A 17,926-nucleotide genomic window follows, 5' to 3' on the forward strand; every position below is an offset into this window, starting at 1 on the left:
TATTACTAACTTTACAAAAATAGAAAGGATTGTAAGAGAATATTGTAAACAGGTATATACCAACAAATAACATAGATGAAATTTATAAATTCTTAAAATTACAAATTACCTAAATTGACTCAAAGAGAAATAGAAAATAGAAAATCTAAATAGTTCTGTAACAAGAAAATTTACAGCAAATAAAATGATTCTATTAGTAACCCCAAAACCTTGTAATAAAGAAAATCCAGGATCAAATGTCTTGACTGGTGAATTCCACCAAACATCTAAGGAAGACTTAGGAAAAAACTTTCTAAAATTCTCAAAATAATTTATTTGGAGACACTTTCAAATTCCTTCTATCACATTAGCTTTAACGAGAGCAAAACCAGATTAAAAATTCACAAGAAAAGAAAATCACAGAATAATATCCCTTATAAATATAGATGCAAAATCCTTAGCAAAATATTAACAAATAAAATCCAAAAGCATATTAAAAGGATTATACATCATAATCAAGTGGGATTTATCCAAGAAAGCAAGGCAGCAGAAAATAAGAAAGTCAACATATGTGATACCTCATATGAATAGAACAAAAATATTATCATCTTAATTGATGCAGAAAAGAATATTTGATAAAATCTAATACCATTTCATGATTTAAAAAACTTAGAAAACTAGAAATAGAAGGGAACTTCCTGAACATAAATAAAACCCATACTTAACATCATGCTCAATGGAGAAAAACTGAAAGAAAGCTTTTCCCCAAAGTTCAGGAACAAAACAAAGATACTGCATTCACCACTGCTATCTGCCATTGTATTGGGAAATCTCACCAGAGCAATTAAATAAGAAAAAGAAAAAGAAATGGAAAAGTAAATTGTCTGCATTGACAGATAACATAATCCTACATATAGAAATTACAAAAAAACCAAAGGGAGGGTACTTTGAGCTTATAAACAAATTTAGCAAAGAGTCATGGTAAAATCAGCATGCAAAAATCAGCTGGGTTTCTATAAAGCAGAAATGACAATTTGAAGAATGGATTATAAAAGCAATTACATTTACAATAGCATTTGTAAAAGAAAATACAAAAATGCCTAAGAATTAATTAAACCAAGGAAATAAAGTGTTTTGAACACTTGAAATTTAGTGTTTTGTACACTAAAAACTACAAAGCATGGCTGAAAAAATTTAGATAAAATCAAAATAAATGGAAAGACATCTAGTGTTCATGGAAAGGAAGACAATTTTAGTAAGATGTCAATATTACTTAAAACAAGCTAAAGATTCAACACACACACATCAAAATTTCAACAGCTTTTTTTTCAGAAATAGAAAAGCTAATGCTCAAATTCATATGAGCAAAGAGGGCCACAAAGCCAAAACGATCTTGAAAAAAACAAGAACAAAGTTTGAAGACCCACTTACCAATTTCAAAAAGTTACTATAAAGCTACTCTAATCAAAACAGATTGGTACTGGCACAATCATGGACATATAAGCCAATGGAACAGAATTGAGAGCCCAAAGCCATGCAATCTATAGCGAACTGATTTTTAACAGGCTTCCAAATCCATTCATTGGGGAAAGAATAGTTTTCCAAAGGAGATCATGCTGGACAGCTAGATTTCCAAAGGCAAAAAATGAAGTTGGACTCCTTAACCGGAAATGAACTAATGACCTAAATATAATGGCTCAAAATAAAAATCTTAGAGGAAAACATATGGGTATGTCCACTGACTTGGCAATAGATTCTTATACATGACACCAAAAGCGTGAGCAACAAAGGGAAAAACAGATAAATTAAAATTTGTCAAAATGAAAAACTTTTGTGCCCCAAAGTACATCTTCAAGAAAGTGAAAAAACTAAAGAAGAGGAGAAAATACTTGAAAATCATATATGTGAGAAAGGCTTAGATCCAGAATACATGAAGAACTCCTATAACTCTGTTTTGGTATGTTGAGGCTGCTATAACACAAATAGTATAGACTGGGTAGCTTAAAGACAAAACATTTATTTCTGAAGGCTCAGAAGTCCCAAGATCAAGGCTCAGGCATATTTGATGTCCCATGAAGTCTCATTTTCTGGTTTCATATTTGTCTTTTTGCTGTGTCTTCATGTAGAGGCGAGGGCACTGGAATTCTCTGAGGTCTCTTCTTTAATGGCAGTAATCCCATTGATGAAGGCTCTACCTCATGACATAACAATCTCTCAAAAGACCTACGTTCAAATACCATCATATTGGGGATATTATTTCAATATATGGTCTTGGGGGTGGGGGGGCATAAACATTCAGTCTATAGCTAACTAAACAAACAAACAAAAAGACAAATAACTCAATTAAAAAATAGGGAGGTGAACAGACATTTCTCCAAAGAAGATATCAAATGGGTGGTAAACACATGAAAAAGATGCTCAGTATCACTAATGACAAGGGAAGTACAAATCAAAACTACAATGAGATACCACTTCATATCCATTAGAATGGCTATTATGAACAGAATGAACAAAATACCAAGTGCTTTAGTTCATGTAAAGAAATTGGAATCATGGCACCATGTGGTGGGAATGTAAAATAGAGGGGTCACTATGGAAAACAGTTTCGTAGCTCCTCAAAAATCTAACCATATAATTACCATATGACCAGGCAATTCCCTTTCTAGGTATAAAACCAAAAGGCCTCAAAACAGGGAGTCAAACAGGTCTCTGTAGGTCAATGTTAAATGCAACATTATTAAGAGTCAAATGATGGAGACAATCCAGTATTCATCAATAGTTAGTTGAACAAAATGTATTAGGAACATACAATGAGATACTATTTAGCCATAAAAATGAATGAAATTCTGATATATACTACAACACAGATGATCCTTGAAAACATCGTTAATTGAAATAACTCAGACATGAAAGAACAAGTATCTGTATTCTAGATGAAATATCTGGAATAGGAAAATTTGTAAAGATGGAAAATGGATTAGAGGTTATCAGGCGCTGGTGGTAGAAGGAATCCTTTAGATAATAGAAATTATATATATAAATTTTCTACAGCTCCACTAGCCTAGGAACAGAGTGAATAAATATCTGGATCAAGATCCAAGATCATTAGGTCAAATGCCAAAGCAATCAATGGAACTGGTCTATTTAAAGAATAGAGGGGGTGCCAAATGTGAGACTGCATGTAACTGCACACACTTCTTGTCCCTAGTTTTCCCTTCCTCTGACTCCTTCCCTGAGTGTTCCAGCCTGCTGCCTGCACTGTTTATTCATGTTTACATAAAGGAAAGCAGAAGCAAGTTTCCTGTACTTTGTCTCACTGAGCCGCCACCAGGTTTGAAGGCAGCTTTGGCCATATTACTCCCGAGGTGATTTTCTTTCTTGTGTTCAGAGTGACTTTTGATTCTGATTCTTTATGTGTTTTGTATGCAGTAGCACTTTGGATTTTAGAACAACTGTTCCTCTGTATCCTTTACACTTGGTCCCTGTTTTTGTTTCCTTTTTAAATTATGCATAGAATTTTTGTGTGTGAAATTAAAGGCTTTATTAACCTTGAATAAGTTCTATCATAGATAATAAAAATTGTGTTACAATAATATATACACATTAAATATTCTAAAAGTAAGTGCATATGTAATAATTCTTAATTTCCTCCACTTTTGTGTCACTAATTTACAAAGTTGCTAGACTCTGTGGCTCCACTCTGTGTTTTCTAGAATTAGTTTAAGACTATGCAACAAATATGCAACTTGTTATTTTCTTTTGCAGGATATATTCACACACCATTAGACATGAAAAACTCACAATTCGATATGATACACTTTTTAAAGAAAGTCCTAACAAAAAAGTAAACATTATCATGTTGAAAAATGTTGAGACCGGGTAGGAATGATTAATTACTGCTGAACACAGAAAGGAAGGAGAACAGAAGAGTTTTGCTCATATCACTTCATGAAATGCTGTGGCCTTCCTTGCCATCTACCCAGTTTCTAGTTGTAGTTTAAGGCTCATACTCTGTTTTGTTTGAGGAGCCCCTCTGTTATCACATCACACAATGAATTCCCCTCTCTTTTAAGAGCTAGTCTCAAGCATGGTTGTTAATTTATAGAGCATTATTAATTATACAAAGATAATAATGGCAAGTTATAAGGTGTCTACTACATGCCATTTTCTATTCTAAGTGCTTTACATATATGAATTCAGATAATCTCTAAGGAACCCTATGGGACAGATAAATTATTAGCTGCATTATACAGCAGAGAGGTTAAGAGTCTTGCTCAAGGTCAAACAGCTAAAACAAATGTGCCAGGATCCACATATTTTTAGACATTTTCTCATGCTACTGTATGTGTTTAGGAATAAATTCATTGTACTATACTTACCCCATTATCAAATTGTTTCCCTGGAAAAGATATGCTGAAATCTTAATTCCTGGTACCTATTAATGTGATCTTATTGGGAAATAGGATCTTTAAAAATATAATCAAGTTGAGCTGAGGTCATATTTGATTAACATGGGACTTAAGGATGAATCGCAAATACCAGAAGCTAGGAAGAGACAAAAAACATTCTCCCTTGGAAACTTTAGAGGGGTCATAGGCCTGCAGACTCCTTAATTCTATAATTCTACCTCGAGAACTGTGAGAGAATCAATTTCTGTTGTTTTACGGTACCTACTTGTCATACATACCTTTTTACGGAAGCCCTAGGAAAACAATAAAGAATCTCAGAGTCTTTGTATGAATTAATTTACAACTCTAAAATTCTTTTAGTGCAACAGTATTACTTTAATAGGAACCTTAATATTAAAACAAACCCAAAAGAAAGCAAATAAGGAAACAGCCTGCCGACCCCTGTCACATCCCTCTGTGTTCCACAGCTTCAGAGAGCACAGTTGAAACATAGCCAATCCAGTTTAGTGTTCTTATCTGATGGATGTACAAACTGAGGCTTAAAGAAGTCTTTTTCTCCAGTGAAAAGTCATCCTGGAGTTCACATCATGGCTCAGTGGTTAATGAATCCAACTAGGAACCATGAGGTTGTGGGTTCCATCCCTGGCCTTGCTCAGTGGGTTAAGGATCTGGCGTTGCCCTGAGCTGTGGTGTAGGTCGCAGACGCGGCTCGGATCCCGCATTTCTGTGGCTCTGGCATAGGATGGCTCTGATTCAAGCCCTAGCCTGGGAACCTCCATATGCTGCGGGAGCAGCCGTAGAAATGGCAAAAAGACAGAAAAAAAAAAAAAAGAAAGTAATTCTGACTGGTGGCGTAGACCACGCCCACTTCAATGGATTTGATTTTTTTTTTACCGCTTTATAATTTTCTACACTATATTGTGCTTCGATTTAAAGACTTCCAAAAATAGCTCTTAATGATTTTCTCATCATAAAAATAATACACTTTATCTCATGAAAATTTGTTAAATCAAAATAGTAAAAGACAGAATTAAAGATCTAATTAACACTTTGTAAAAGAACCCTAAACATGTGGCACATTTACATATAAGCACTTAACTCCCAAATTAAACCTGAGGCCTCTGTTGGCTGGTCAGAAAGTAGTCTCACAGTCAAAGGAATAAAAACAACCCAGCAGCGAGAAGATATTTACACAGAGTGTTTTCTTTCTTTTTTTAAAAAATAAATCCACAACCACGAAAATTCCCTTTCCCTATCTCTAACTTACTCTTAGAATTCTCTTACGTCCTGTAATCACTGAGCATCTTTATTCTCACCTTTTACCTTCCACAACTTAGGCACTTCCTCTCACCACAAACATTACTCTTTTTCTCCACCTCTCTCCTTTTATTTCTCCCATTCTCCAGATTCTTCATTACAAAATCTAAGACAGGTTATCACAGAAAAACATCTACATAAAATATAGAAATAATCTAAGCAGATATTCTTTATCTGGCACTATCATTTATGCAATACACATACAGTAGTTTGAATCATACTTTGATCAAAAGCATTTACTATTTTCACTACGTTTTCTCCTAAAAGTTTTTTCCGTCATTCTTTTAAACTACATTCTCTCTCAAAAACAGCAAATACCATAGATCATAATACTTTAATTTATACAAAGATTTAAATAGATGCATTTGTGCTAGATGCTTATTTAAAATACACATCAAGATTATTTTAAGGAAATAAATGCAGTATATTACACTGTTGTAAAACCCTAAACTATGGAAAAGTGAAAAAAGTGAGATTTCTATTTTTACGTCGTGGGTACAGAGAGTGTGAAGGTGCTTCATTCACATATTTACTATTAAAGAAAAACAACAAACATTCAGTTATAAGTGGTTTGGAACCTATTAATCAGAACTAAATTAAACTAGTGTTCCAAAATCTAATAAGAGACAACAACCTGCAGAAAGAAGAGATGAACAATGATTTATGTGGTACAGATGCAAATGGGTACTTGAAACAGAAATTCAATGCAAGTAACTGATCAATTGTTGAAGGCTGTGTCTGGACCCATGGAACACTGTGATGCCCTGGACACTGAAGATATTAGAAGATTCCACACTCTGTGGAAGACACTTGTAACAAACTTCACTGGGTGTTCACAGAAAGGATCATGATGAGCCCTAAGAAAGTTTCCACGGTAATACAATGGAGGAGGGAAGAGCAGTTATGTGGAATGGACACACCTCCTCTATATCCACTGTGGAACAAAAGCCTTAATCTGTAGCAGAGATGGGCAAAATAAACCACCTTGTTTAGGATATTGGAGACATTTTATTACATCCAAGGGAAGGAAAATGAGAAATATTCTTCTTCTGGGGAGGTAGAAAACTATGCACTGGGCTCCCAAATTGAGGACACTGTGACTGCCCAATACTACACCTTAATCAAATTGACAAAGACTCTCCCTCAAGTCCCCACAGCCAAGCTGCCAAACCTTGAAAAATAATTATCAGTTAAAAATTGCAGAAGACAGACAGGAGAGCATGCAAAAAGCCCCTCTCTGAGGCACAGAGAAATATGAAGACCAAGCTCATGGACAAGCAAACCTGGCTCTGGCAAACATTCCACATCTGAAGACTTGGTATTGTACAGGAATTTGTAGCCAGTAGTGCAGTGATAATAACAATAGCAAAAGCATACCTCATCCCAGCCCAAGTTCTAAGAAGATTAACTCAGACTCCTGCATTAAAGGTGTAAAAAAGGAAAGGTGTACCCATTTTCAGGGCTAAAAGCTGTTTAGTTTCTATTGTACACAAGATGGCAGGCTTTCAACAAAAACTATAAGACACGCATAATGTATCTCTCCACTCCCAAGAGATAAACAATCAAAAGCAGAATAAAATATAACACAGATATTAGAACTTAAGAAAAGTAAAATAGCCACAATTAATAGAGTAAAAAATCTTATCGGGAAAAGGTGGACCATAAATAGGCTCATATTGGCAATTTCAACAGAAAAATAGGAATAGAAAGAATCAAATGGAAACGATAGAAATTAAAAACACAGTAAAAGAGATAATGCCTTTGACAGACTCATCTGTAGAGTTGACTTAGCTGAGGGAACAACTGGTGAACTAGAAAATAGGTCAGCAGAAGTTATACAGATTGAAAGACAAAGAGAAAGAGAGAGAGAAATACAAGCACATCTGGGAGATTGTGGGCTCAGTTCCAGACCACAGACAATAAGGTCAGTATCACAATAAAGTGAGTCACAAATTTTTGATTTCCTAGTGGATATAAAAGTTATATTTATTATTTGAAGTCTTTTAAGTATACAGTAGCATTTTGTCTAAAAAAAAGGTGCACAGATTAATTTTAAAATACTTTATTGCTTAAAAACGCCAACCATAATCTGAGCCAAAAAGTTGTAAACTTTGGAGTTCCCATTGTGGTGCAGTAGTTAACGAATCCAACTAGGAACCATGAGGTTGCAGGTCAATCCCTGGCCTTGCTCAGTGGGTTAAGGATCTGGCGTTGACGTTGCTGTGAGCTGTGGTGTAGGTTGTAGACGTGACTCAGATCCCACGTTGCTGTGGCTCTGGCATAGGCCAGCAGCTACAGCTCTGATTAGACCCCTAGCCTGGGAACTTCCATATGCTGCGGGAGCGGCCCTAGAAAAGGCAAAAAGACAAAAAAAAAAAAAAAAAAAAAAAAAAAAAAAAGTTGTAAACATTTTTGCAATGTTAACATCAAAAATTGATGATCATAGATAACCATAACAAATATAATATTAATGAAAGCATGAAAGACTGAGAATTACCAAAACGTGACACAGAGAAACAAAGTGAGCAAAATCTGTTTGAAAAAAACAGCACCAACAGAATTCCTTGATGCAGGGTTGCCACAAACCTTCAATCTGCAAAAAACATAGTATCTGTGAAGCACAATAAAGGGAGTGCAGTAAAATGACTTATGCTCGTACAGAACACCTAAGATCAGTGTGACAATATTATACAGTTTGATTTTTGTGAAATTAGAATCTCTGAGGACAAATAGAAAATATGGCAGGAGAAATAGTTCAGGAAACAATGAAAGAAAATTTTACAGAATTAATGACAAACATCAAACAACAAATCCATAAATTTCAGAAAAAAACAATCAGTGTAATTTTTTTTTTCAAAAGACATGTTCAAACTGATGTAAACATAAGATAGTGAAATATTATGAAAGCAGACACAGCCAAAAGACATGCCATCTTGATACATAAATATATAAATTACAGCAGAGTTCTTTTCTGAAAGCATTCAAATCATAATAGAATAAATCCAGCTAAATATGGGAAGGACAAATAAAATGAAAACTAAAAATAAACAAAACAACCCACTGATGGAAGAACTAAAGTCCTAAATGAATAAAGAAATTGACCATGATCATGGATGGAAAAACTCAATATTGTAAAGATGTCAGTTCTTCCCAAAATAATCCATTATTAAATGGAAATTCAGTCAAAACCCAATTAGGATTTTTTTGTAGGTATAAATTTTAATATTCTTAGATTTGTATGAAAAAGGTGAGGAACCAAAATTACTAGATTAAAAAAAATCCTGAGTATCAAATTTATATAAATAAATCTCTGAATATAGAAGTAATGGGTGAAAAGAGACAAGTCTTTACAGAATAATTGACAGAAATAGAAAATAACCATAAAAATCTCACATTAATAATTTCCCCAAGCAATATCCTCTGGAAGCTGTCAAAATTAATGATAAGAGTTTAAGCAGAAACAGGATACCTGCATAGTTTCAAATATCTTTTCCCTAATATTTAGTAATTTTAAGGTAAAAAATAGTAACAATGGAGAATCAATGTAGAAACAATTTAATCAAATGATCAAGTTTACATCACCAGTAAGTAGCACTTATCTAAATAAAGTTCTACCTGATACAATGCACTGAGGAGGCATATCATACTGTTGGTACTACTCCTGGTAATATATAAACCATATTTAATTTTAAAAGATTGAGGATATTTGATGAAATAACTGACCAGAAGTCTTCAAAAGAGTCCATGGAAGATCTGAATAAATTCTCAACTTTGGCTAATGGTATGTTAGCAGGGTAAATTTCTTAATTTAGATAATAATATTAAGGTTATGTAAGATGGTAATATAAGAGCTAGCTGAGTGAAGGGTATATAGGGATTCTCCACATTATTATCATTATTTTTTTGTCTTTTTAGGGCCATACCCTCAGCATTTGGAAGTTCCCAGGCTAGGGGTCAAATCGGAGCTTCAGCTGCCAGCCTACACCACAGCCACAGCAACGAAGGATCCAAGCCGCATCTGTGACCAACACCACAGCTCATGGCAATGCTGGATCCTTAACTCACTGATTACGGCTGGGGGTCAAACTCGTGTCCTCATGGATACTAGTCGGGTTCATTACCACTGAGCCATGACAGGAACTCTACTCTGCATTATTTTTGTAGTTCTTCCATAAATAGAAAATTATCACAAACATTTAAAATGTGGTCAAAATCTACAAAAAAAAATGAATCTACATCACCTCAGCAATTCTGTGTTTAGCATTTTATAAGAAAATAATATACATATAACTTGAAGTGTCACTGATTATATCATTTTATGTATAAACTTTTCCGTAAATTGCTATTCTTACTTAGCAAAATGTTATCAATTTGTGACCATTAGAATACATATAGAAACAACGCATTTGTTTAAGAAGTTTAATTATATTCCATTATGTGTTATGCTTGTTAATTTTCTTTTTTCTCTCAATTCTCTTCCTGTTCTTTTTCCTTCCATCTGTATCCCTGGAGGGCTAAAATTAAGAAAACTACATTTCCTAGGCTCTTTGCGATTTGATTTCAGGTTAGTATCTATGTGTGGAAAATTCAGTGTAGTTTCTATATTTTTGAACAATTATGAAAAAGGAACAATTAGATCACTGGTAATTATCATTTAGTTTTTAAAAATATATACATTCCATATTCTTCTAGAAATGTGAAACACATTTTTACTCTCAAGTGGTATATGTCTGCATATTGTCTTATCTCTGTGATTAAGACAGACTAAATAGTGATGGACTGATCCTCAATTAATGAAAATTAAGAAGCTGTGAAACATAGGATACGATGATTTAAAAAATTAAAGAAATATTTCATAACAACAGAGTTTTTATATAAAATATCAATGTCAGGGAAATGATTTCCAAGTTTTAACTTCTCTCTCTTATTGGACCATTAGTCACATGCAGTGATTAGGCTGGTAAAAGGCAGATTAGCTATAGAAGTACAAATCATTTTTATTTAAAAAAAATTATTAAAGTATAGTTGATTTACAATCTTGTGCCATTTTCTGTTGTTCAGCAAAGTGATCCAGTCATACATACATACACACACACACACACACACACATATATATATATATACACATTCTTTTTCTCATATTACTTTTCATCATGTTCTATCACAAGTGATTGGATATAGTTCCCGTGCCATACAGCATGGCCTCATTGCTTATCCATTCTAAATGTTAATAATTTGCATCTACTAACCCCAAACTCACGGTCCATCCTATTCCCACTCCCTCCCCCTTGGCAACCACAAGCCAGTTCTCTACATCTATGAGTATGTTTTTTGTTTTGAAGATAGGTCCATTAATGCCATATTTTAGATTTTACATGTAAGTGATACATATGGTATTTGTCTTTCTCTTTTTGACTTACTTCACCTGGTAGGATAATTTGTAGTTGCATCCACATTGCTGCAAATGGCATTATTTTGTTTTGTTTTGTTTGCTTTTTTAGGTCTGCACTCACGGCATAGGTAGGTTCCCAGGCTAGGGGTTGAATCAGAGCTACAGCTGTCAGGCTACACCAGAGCCACAGCAACATGGGATTCAAGCCACATCCGCAAACTACACCACAGCTCACGGCAATGCCAGATCCTTAACCCACTGCGTGAGGTCAGGGATGGAAGTACAACCTCATGGTTCCTAGTTGGATTCATTTCCACTGTGCTACAATGTGAAATCCCCATATTTTGTTCTTTTTATGTATGAGTAGTATTCCACTGTGTGTTATGTACCACATTTTCTTAATCCATTCATCTGTCAGTGGACATTTAAGTTGCATCTTTGTCTTGGCTATTGTGAATAGCGCTGCTATGAACATATGAGTTCATGTATCTTTTTGAATTGCAGTTTTGTTTGGACATATGCCCAGGAATGGAAGTGCTGAATCATATAGTAGTTTGTATATTTAGTTTTCTGAGGAACCTCCCTACTGTTTTCCATTGTGGTTGTACCACTTTACTTTCCCACCAACAGTGTAGGAAGGTTCCCTTTTCTCTACACCCTCTCCTGCATTTGTTATTTGTAGACTTATTAATGATAGCCATTCTAACTGATGTGAAGTGGTACTTTACTGTATTTCTGATTTGCATTTCTCTAAGAATTAGTGACATTGAGAATCTTTAGTTTAGAATTTCTCTGCTTCCTGGCAACTGTGAATTTGTATGCCAACATCAAGAGTTTATTTTATGACACCAGACAATTTCAATATAAATTTGCGATCTTAAAGCCTGTCTGTAAATTTCTTGACCCTTCCTATCAAAACATTTGGATTATGCCCATTATTTTGAATTTGAATGAATCTTTATGATAGCCTTCTCAAATAATATGCTGTGGAAATAATTTTCACTGACTTTTGAGGGTGGGACAGAATATTCCATGTACCCCTGGTAGCCTCGATCACAATATAAGATGCTCAAGGACTGTAAAAAGACCACAGGAAATGATTACATAGAGAGATAGAGACAGAGGCGGGAAGGAGAGGGTGAGGGCTCTTCAATAACACAGCTGTTCAGTGTCCAAATGTCAAATTCTTCTCAGAAAGGTGCAAGACAAGACAGAGAAGCCTTCGGGAGGATTTCAGGCACATCTGACTACAACTGTCTGAGTTAACCACTGAGAACTGCCTAGCTGAGCCTAGCCAACTTTCAGATTCATGAGCAAATACGTGATAGTTACTGTTTTAAATCACTGATTTGGGGTAGTTTGTTTGGTAGCCATAGATAATTGAGAGTCAGTTCATTTAGAATCATCCCTAGGACTGTTACTGCATTTGGATACACAATCTTTTGTTCCAACTAAGTTAACAGACTTGAATTTTAAACTTCTTGAGGTAATAACTGCTCTTGTGAGCTCTCTGTATTTTATTCTGAGATGATTTTTCTGTGTATCTCAGAGCCTTTAAGTTTATTGACAGCTAAATTTGTCAAATTCTTCTTTTTTCATGAATTCAATGCAGTTACTTATAGTAATGGAAAACTATTTTGCATGAATCATGATTCTGAAGGCTTCGGTTAAGTGAGTTTCCTGGTGATCTTCTTCATTGACTTGGGTGTCTTTTGACTGAAGAAATTTCAGCTATGTTGTTCAAGTCAATCCTGTTCTCTCTATACTTTAAACAAGCAAAGAAAAGCTCTAATCAAATGCTTAGATAACTATAGAATATTGTCTACATTGCTTGGTCATCCTTTTCCTTCAAAATCTGAGACAAAGTTTATAGTATCTAACTGTATCAAGCAGTAGGGACGCTGGAGTCTTACTACTGATTCACCATAAGAAACTAGAAAACTGCTAAAACTTACAAGGCACAAAATAACACATATGAGAAATATGTCTTTCATTTATACCAGTGCTTGTTCCTCCATTATTAACTTTTGCAAATACTTGAAAAATGCTTTTAGAAATGCTTGAAATTTGATATAGAGTAAATTCTAAATGTAACATCATCTTAAAACCTCAAAAGCTGTAACAGAAGTAAACACTCCAAGCAAAAAGTTCAAAATTTTTTTTCCCCAAGAACCAACTGCATATAGAAATCATTGAGAGGTGCCACACAAAAGTAGGAGGGTAAATGGCTCTCCTCCTTTCACCTCTGTGGTGACGTGATTCTCAGAATATTCTCTCCTTACATTTTTTTTTTTTAATTTGGCCCTTTCCTGCCTTCTGACATCACAAATTATAGGCAGAAAGGGAGAAAGAAAAATTAAGTAATGGTGTCAGTAAATGGTAGTAAATTTGTACTTTAACAGCTATGTGTCATATACTTAGGTAAAAACTGAATTAAAATAAGAAACATATTTCAAAATAATTCCCATTATATTCAAGCTATAAATTGATGTTAGATATAAGATTTTAAACATTCCATGATCAACTCATTCAGTTATTTTATCAACCCACTCCTTAGCCAATTTATTAATTATGCCAACTTTCATAATGGGCTATCTGAAGACATTAGGAACTATAAATAGGATGTAAATAATTATAGCTATATTCATCAAATTGTACTACTAAAATTTTAAACAAGGGCAAAATAATTAATTAACTACAAAATCATAGCAATTACCAATTCATTCTCAATAGATAAGGCCAAGTGTGAAATTCTTTAAAATTCTGGAAAATCCCAAGTAACCAAGAGGTCAACAAATCATAAATTTATAATTAATTTTTAGTACCCAGAGGCAATCAAATAGTCTAATTAATCCATAAATATTAAATATTCACTCATATGAAAAAATATTCATCATTGTATAGTAAGTGAAAAAATGTTTAATTTCAAAACAATAATAATTATACCTCTCTTAAATAATTTAAAACAAGAGACAAGATTTACCCTCCAACATTAAAATGAAAACCAGAAAGCTGTATAAAATATCTGAAAGAGCAGTTTTCAAGCATTGGAAATCATATGAAAAGGCCTGTGATATCTAAAGAGAAAGTTAAAGGCAAGCCTAGAAATTATTTAACTGATAACTAAGTATTTAAATGCATTCTACAACAATATCCAAACTAAAGGTATATAATAAAACCCTGGAGCAAACAATGTAAAATTCACAATGTATATTACCCAATCAAAAGTTACCAGGCATGGCATGGAAGCAGAATAATATCTCTTTTAATCATAAGAAAATCAATTACTGGAAATAGAGCCAAAACAATAAGAGATAACAGAGTTACCAAACACAGTTGGAAGGGGAAAAAGCTTTTATAAATATATTTCACTCATTTAAAAAAGTAGAGCAAAAGATGAATATGATTTTGAGCAAACAGAAGATATATGGAAAAATTTATGAAATGAAAAATACACTGGACTAGATTAACAACATATTAGACATTGCAGAATAGACTAGTGATACTGAAGACTAAACAATAGAAAATATCCAAAAGCTGTGTTAATAAGTGGGAAGATATCTCACCATTCAATAATCTACATATGCTCCCAAAAGAGAAGAGAGATAAGGGAGGACACAATTTTTGAAGAAATATAGGCTTTACCAAAGTTCTCTTCATTTGTAGATGATATGATTGTCTATATAGAAAACTAAAGGAATCTACAAAAATGCTATGAAAACCATTACATGTTTTCATGCTGAAAGATGCAAGTACACGGAAATTTAAATTAACAAAAATCAGCACCAAAACCAGGAGCATCTGAAGTCTGCTGAAAAATTCAAGTGCAAAGATAGTCTTAAGCAACATATTTTCATGCTTTAAAGGAAATATGTCAGTGTCCAAGAAAAAGCTATGGTAAGACCTACACGCTGTGTTTAATTTCCAGAGCCATATTCTCTTGTGGTATGTCCTGTGCTTGACCCAATAGGAAGAAAATTAAAATGAAAATCAAATCATCTTGTGAAAAAGGAAGTTTTCCCTCTCATCTCAGTGAATATAGCCTTCCTAAAAGCAAACAAGAACAAAGTTAACTTTGCCTGAAAACAAAGTCACTGAAGTGTATTAAAAATAAACTGCTGTCCACAGTTGTAATGCTTACCCCTCAACTAAATATCAGATTGCTTTGTTTAAAGAACTACAGGCTAACAAGCTTATTTTATCTCAGAAACATAGATTTCCTTATTAAAATCACTAATGCAGTCTGGAAGATCTGTCCATCGATGTCACTGGGGTTTTAAATCTCTTACTATTATCGTATTCCTATCAATTTCTACCATTATGTCTGTTGGTATTTATTTTACATATTTAGGTGTGTTTTTCCAGACAGAAAATCTATAAGTCAACAGAGGTCCTAACTGACACAATAAACCATTTTTGAATTGATTCATATTTTTCAAGATATCACAGACAAAATACCAGAATACACATTCTTTTCAAGTGTGTATATAGAACATTCTTCAGTATAGATTGGATACTAAGACACAAAATAAGCTTCAGCAAATCTAAGGATAGAAATTATTTCAAGCATATTTTCTGATCCCAATAGCATGAAATAAGAACTCAATCACAGAAAGAAAAACAAGAAAAAATGATTATGTGGAGACGAAACAACATACTACTAAAAAACCAGTGGATCAATAATGAAACCAAAGAGGACATTTAAAAATATATTGAGACAGGAGTTCCCGTCGTGGCGCAGTGGTTAACGAATCCGACTAGGAACCATGAGGTTGCGGGTTCGGTCCCTGCCCTTGCTCAGTGGGTTAACGATCCGGCGTTACCGTGAGCTGTGGTGTAGGTTGCAGATGCGGCTCGGATCCCGCATTGCTGTGGCTCTGGCGTAGGCCTGTGGCTACAGCTCCGATTCGACCCCTAGCCTGGGAACCCCCATATGCCGCGGGAGCGGCCCAAGAAATAGCAAAAAAAAGAAAAAAAAAATACATTGAGACAAATCACAATGAAAACACAACCATACAGGAGTTCCCATTGTGGCTCAGTGGGTTAAATACCCCATTAGTGTCCATGAGGATGCAGGTTCAATCCCTGGTCTTGTTCAGTGGGTTAAGGATCTGGTGTTGCCGAGAGCTATGGTAGAGGTCAGAGACATAGCTTGGATCCTGTGTTGCTGTGGCTGTGGTGTTGGCCTCAGCTGAAGCTCCGATTCACCCCTAACCTGAGAACTTCCATATGCTGAAGGTACGGCCCTTTTAAAAAAAAAAAAAAAAAAAAAAAAAAAGTACAAAATCTATTGGATGAAGCAAAAGCAGTCCTAAGAGAGAAGTTCACAGCAATACTGGTCTTCCTCAAAAACCAAGAAAAATCTCAAATAAACAACCTAACATAACCCTAAAATAATTATAAAAAGAAGAAAAAGTCTAAAGTAGGCCAAATGAAAGAAATAATAAAGATCAGAGAATAAATAAATAAAACAGAGATTTAAAAAAAATAGAAAAAATCTATAAGACCAAGAGCTGTTTTTCTGAAAAGGTAAACCAAATTACAAACCCCTGGCCAGGTTCACCAAGAAGAAAAAGAGGACCCAAACAAAATTCCTGTCATGGCACAGTGGAAATGAATCCGACTAGAAACCATGAAGTTGCCAGTTCAATCCCTGGCCTCACTCAGTGGGTTAATGATCCAGTGTTGTTGTTAGTTGTGGTGTGGGTGGCAGATGTGGCTTGGATCTGGCGTTACTGTGGCTGTGGCTGTGGCCGGCAGCTATAGCTCCGATTAGAACCCTAGCCTGGGAATCTCCATATGCTGCAGGAGCAACCCTAAAAAAAAAAAAAAAAAAAAAAAAAAAAAAAAAAAAAAAAAAAAAAAAAAAAGAAAGAAAAAGAAAAAAAAGAAAAAGAAATGCGAAAGGAGAAATAATAACTGATACCACAGAAATACCAAAAAACATTGAAGAACACTATGAACAATTATATGCCAACAAACTGGGCAACTAGAAGAAATGTTCTACAAGTTTTTAGAAACATACAGCTCGCCAAAAGTGAATCAAGAAAAAAATTGGTAATTTGACCAGAACAATCACTGGAAGTGAAATATATAATCTGTAATTTAAAAAACTAAAAATAAAAAATACTCTCCCTACAAACACAAGTCCAGAACAGAATGGTTTCACTGGGGAAGTCTACCAAACATACAAATAAGAACTTATACTGATCCTTCTCAAACTCTCCCAAAATACTGAAGAGAAGAGAACACTCCCAAAGTCATTCTATCAGTCATTCATCATTCTGATACAAAAAAGGAGAAAAAGATACTACCAAAAAGCTCATGTAACTCAAAAACAACCAAACAAACAGAAAAACAATCAAAAAATGGGCAGAAGATCTAAATAGACATTTCTCTAGTGAAGACATAAGTTGCCAATGGGCACATTAAAAGATGCTCAACATCTCCAATTATCAGAGCAATGCAAATCAAAACTGCAGTGAGGTATCACCTCATACCAATCAGAATGGCCATCATTAAAAAAAATCTACATATAATAAATGCTGGAGAGGGTATGGAGAAAGGAAACCCCCCTACAATATTGGTAGGACTGTAAATAGCTACAGCAACTATGAAAACCAGTATGGGTGTTCCTTAAAAAACTAAAAATAGAGCTACCATATGATATAGCAATCCCTCTCCTGGCATATAGCTAGAGAAAACTCTAATTCGAAAAGATACATGCACCCCAATGTTCATAGCAACATTGCTTATGAAGCCAAGACACAGAAGCAACTTAAATGTCCACTGAGTGACAAATGGATAAAGAGGTGATACATATACATAA

General features: G+C 34.4%; 1 long non-coding RNA gene across 1 annotated transcript in view; it reads right to left on the minus strand.

The window, feature by feature from the left end:
- Positions 1–295: 295 nt before the first annotated feature.
- Positions 296–17,926, minus strand: part of LOC146405655 (uncharacterized) — a 100,574-nt gene continuing 82,943 nt past the window's right edge. Inside the window, exon 4 of the long non-coding RNA XR_014839208.1 lies at positions 296–2,202. This is a non-coding gene — a long non-coding RNA (uncharacterized LOC146405655). The remainder of the gene's footprint in view (positions 2,203–17,926) is intronic.

The sequence above is a fragment of the Sus scrofa genome, chromosome 2, assembly GCF_054392235.1.
Source record: "Sus scrofa isolate SSC_HxYL_T2T_F1_AM1 chromosome 2, Sscrofa_HxYL_maternal_Yorkshire_Landrace_v2.0, whole genome shotgun sequence".
In the NCBI taxonomy this organism is placed as follows: Eukaryota; Metazoa; Chordata; class Mammalia; order Artiodactyla; family Suidae; genus Sus; species Sus scrofa.